Genomic DNA, 4,933 nt, shown 5'->3' on the forward strand with positions numbered 1-4,933 from the left:
ATTGGTCGGTCTTAGAGTGTACGGAGGTGAAGTTAAAATCTCGCACCTTAAGCTAATTGTTGTAAAGTCAGCATCTTGAAATCAAATTGGTCAGTCTTAGAGTGTACGGAGATGAAGTTAAACTCTCGCACCCTAAGTCGATTGTTGCAAATTCAGCATCTTGAAGTCAAATTGGTCGGTCTTAGAGTGTATGGAGGTAAAGTTAAACTCTCGCACCCTAAGTCGATTGTTGCATAGTCAGCATCTTGAAGTCAAATTAGTCGATCTTAGAGTGTACAGAGGCGAAGTTAAACTCTTGCACCCTAAGCCAATTGTTGCAAAGTCATCATCTTGAAGTCAAATTGGTCAGTCTTAGAGTGTACAGAGGCGAATTTAAACTCTCAAACCCTAAGCCGATTGTTGCAAAGTCAGCATCTTGAAGTCAAATTGGTCGGTCTTAAAGTGTACGGAGGTGAAGTTAAACTCTCACACCCTAAGCTGATTGTTTCATAGTCGCCATCTTAAAGCCAAATTGGTCGATCTTAAGGTGTACGGAGGCAAAGTTAAACTCTCGCACCTTAAGCCGATTGTTGCATATTTTTTTCAACCCTACAAAAAAAAGGAAACAAGAAAGAAAGTAAAAACACAAATAGAAAGAATGTTACCTATCAGAACGTTGCAATTTTGAAAATTGTATATCACCAACTTAGATTGAGACAAGATACCTTGATGAGAATAAATCCCTCAAAATATAGTTTGAGGCAATCAAAACTCCCTTTGGTGGTGATGGTCCCACATCAAGAAAAAAATTATTTGGTGAGGCAATGCAAATCTGGAATTCTCTATCGGACAACATATAAGATCGACTTCAAAAAATCATCTAGAACAATCCAAAAAGTGTTAAAATCTAAATTTTGGATATGTTATACATACATGTTTTCTCATATATAGGATCAAGCGGATATAATTTTGATACTCTCACATTGAGATATAATTTTTTTGGTGATGTCGCATAAATCTGAAATTGTTGATGCATCAAAACTCAATGTTGATTTTGGGATAGCACTTGAAACTATCTCAATTGTATTAAATTATGAATTTTGGATATGTTATAGATATTTGTGTCTAGTTTCACAAGAATCGAACATCTTGAGTTTTTATCCTTCCTACTTCAAGATATGAAAGTTTTAGTAAAGACGCGTAGATCTGAAATTTTCAGCATGATAAAATTCAGGGCTAACTTCAAAAATTATCTAGAATTATATTGAAGGAATTTGAATCTGATTTTGGATATGTTAGAGATCTCAAAATCTAGTTTCTGGAATATCAAATGGTTCATAATTTGATTTTTATACAATTAGATATGAATTTTCTATCACTAACATGTTGTGCTGAAAAAAAGTGACGAAAATAAGAGAAAAGTAGGAGGGAAAGAAATTACCTCAATATAGTTAATGGCTTGAAAATCCCAAAATTGATATTGAAAAAGTGGAGAAACTAACTCCTTTTATAGAGTTGTAGGATGGATGGTTCCTTCTCCAATATAAATTTAGATTGGAATAACTTCCATCTCCATATTCAAATTGGAGATTGTTTCCTTCTCCAATATAAATTCAGATTGGAATAGCTTCCATCTCCAAATTCAAATTGGAGATTGTTTCCTTCTCCCATACAAATTCAAATTGGAGGTTGTTTCCTTCTCCCATACAAATTCAAATTGGAGGTTCTTTCCTTCTCCAATCTAAGTTCAAATCGGAAGAGTTTTATTCCTGATTAAGTAAGGCGATGAAAAAGTCTTCCATAATCTATTTGAAATTGGATATCATGCCTCACCAATGGGTCTTAAGTGTAGAGATTCATAGAAAAAAATAAGAGAGTTTTGAGAGGCAATATCAATATGGTTCGGCTTTAAATTTTTGAATGAGGTATTCATATGTATGAAAATCGTTGAAGCATGAAGGAAACATGCTTAAATAATCATACTTCAAGGCTAGTCTCCAAAATATTAAATGTCTCGACAAGTCTTGAAGTAGGGGACATTTGTGGGTGATGCAATTTTATTAAATTTAAATCCGTACAAAATTCAAATTATATTAAATTCAAAATATATTAGTCCCAAATAAATATTGTGGATTAATATAATTGGATTAATTATTTAAGTCCAAACATATATGGGTTTAATTAAAGCCCAATTTTTATTGGGCTAGCCCGTTGATTTGGGCTACAAATGATGAGGCCACATAAGCCCAAGATATTGTCATATTCTAGAGGACCAAATAACGCCACGTGTCAAATAACATGGCATGCTAAGTCAAGTGAAGAAGCCAATAGAACCATACCACATGTCAAAATGATGCAGCATGCCCATGAAATAAAAGCCCATAAAAAGGCGCCACATCACTTAAATCTGATTGGTCAAAGAATGTCCATATTCATCATGACTCTTGCTTTCCTACAACTATAAATATGGGTCTCATAATTTAGAAAAGGGGACCCCAAAACTCTAACAAGTAGCAAGAGAAATCTTGTGGATCAAATGCCGCAATTTTTCTAAAAAACTCAAGTATTCAAATCAAGTTCATCAAGATTCAAGATCAAGATCGCAATATTCAAGAACAAGCTCAAAAGCCCTTGAATTCAAGCACAAGTCAAGATCAAATCCCTCAAGTCATTCAAATCAAATTCAAATTCAAGATCAAGCTTCAAGCCCTTGAATTTATATTTGAAAAGGCGAATCAGAGGATTCATAGAGATTGTAACACTCACACATTGAAATCAATAAATTGATTGTTGCAGTATTTTTCTTGTCTCGATTATTTATTTTTCGGCCTTGAGAATTTTACTATCCAACAGTTGGGTTTTTTAATGAGGTATTTTGGGTGATTGTTGTTTATTCAAATTTAAAGAATAACATCGTTGATTGAGAATGGGGCATGTGCTCATGAATTGAGAGGATTTTGAGAGCTGTCTAGAGCTGATTTATATTCTATATATTAGAATTGAGGGTTTCGACATGTGTCTAAGTTATCAATAAAATTTCAATTGAGAACATGGTAGTCATTACACTCCATCAAGATGTTACTCATCCAAGCTACGTTATTAGCTTTTTCTTTTGAATATGACATGTAACAGGGCATTAACTTTGTGTCAATCTGTTCTCTTTCTAAGAAATCCAAAGTATCTATGTTTTCGCTATCCATTCTCTGAGCAAGCATTATCTCTAAATTCATTTTTTTTCTATAACTACCTTTTTTCTTACCAAAAAATTATACTATATTAATATGAAATTATTTGATATTCTATCACTATAAAAAAAGGGTAAAATTCTAATGGTTTATAAGCGGGAGTTATTTTAACCTTTATAAAATTATATAAAATGCGAGGATTAAAAATCTATCATTAAAATTTATAAATTTTTGGGGGTTTTAAACCCCCACTATCAATTGAAAAAATAACAGTTATGCCATAAAAAAAAATTCCTCTTATTTTTTTTAATTGGCCAAACATTTTTCCTCTTGGATAAAACATTTTCCCTCTCTCTAAAAGGCTTTAGCATTGACCCCTTTCTCATTTTTTCCCCAAATCGACCTCTCTCTCACTTTTTTCCCCAATTCGATTGACAGCTTTAGAAGGGGTAAGGCAAAAATGAGTATGTTTGTTGTAATTACGTTGATTGTTAGTACGTAGTTGTTTTGTTCCTCTATTGAATCAGCTTCAGTCGATTGCCTACTAATTAAACACTTTTGTTTGAATGGTTGTTAGGTAGGGTATTGTACGCCCTCCATTTCTAAATCTCCGATCGACTGGCCATTGCTCTTTCGGCTGGCCATTCCCTCAAACAACTTCTCGTTCTTTCTTGTTCCCCTTTTGGTAAGTTGAAAACTTTTATTTATTTCATAGAAATTTTGTTAATGTGCTTGTAAATTTTTATACATTTTGTTGGTTTTATGCTAATATGCTTGTAAAAATATTATCTTTTTAATTTATTTAAAATCTTGAACTACCATTCTAGAATCTTTATGCAAAATTGCACCTTTTTTGTTATGTGGGTGTGTTTGGTTTTTGAACATTTTGTTGGTTTTATGTTAATGCGCTTGTAAAAATATGATCTTTTTTTATTTATTTAATTGCTTAAATTTGCTAAAAAGTCCTTTTCTTGTGTTTTTTTGTTGGGCTTTAGATGCATATCTTGTTATCTTTCTATGTTCTGGAACTAACATTCTTGAATTTTTATGCAAAATTTCACCTTTTTTTTATGGTAAGTATAAAGTTGGGACTCAAATAATGTCTTTAAAAAATATAGTTCATTGATGGAGTTTTAAATTTAACTTCAACTGTTTAATCCTATTTCAGTTCCAGTTGTCAAAGGAGCTCAGGTCAAACGAAATGTTCTTCTCAGATCATTGATTGTTGATTGATTATAGTCATTGAAGTTATTTTTTATGTCTGTAAAGTTAGTCGAGTTGTACAAAAGTGGTAAAAGTGGATCTGTACGACCTCGCAAAGTCCTAGTTATTCAGTCCTATATAGTATGCCAAAAGGGGTCCCAGACTTAGAATATTTCAGCTAAGTGTTGACACTTAGTCTCATTTTTGGCCTCGATATTTCAATGGTATCATTTATAATATTTCTGATCTTAGATTGGTGATTTTTTAAATTGATTCATGATTAGGGATATCAATAGGTCATAATGGGTGAGTTTCAGAATTTTCAGACTTCGTTTGGGTCGTGTTTGGATGGACAAAACAACAAACCAATGCGATCTTGACGCGACACATTGATACCATCGACATGACGCATTGGTGATTGCGTTGACCCCATCGACGCGGTGCGGCGCCTATCGCGTCACTGGGCACCTTTTGTGTATTAAATTTCGACATTTTAAGGGCATTTAGGTCCTTTTCCCCTCACCCAATTCAGCTAAAACATGAAATTAAGGATCCAAATAGGCAAA

This window comes from Capsicum annuum, chromosome 9 (genome assembly GCF_002878395.1).
Source record: "Capsicum annuum cultivar UCD-10X-F1 chromosome 9, UCD10Xv1.1, whole genome shotgun sequence".
Lineage (NCBI taxonomy): Eukaryota > Viridiplantae > Streptophyta > Magnoliopsida > Solanales > Solanaceae > Capsicum > Capsicum annuum.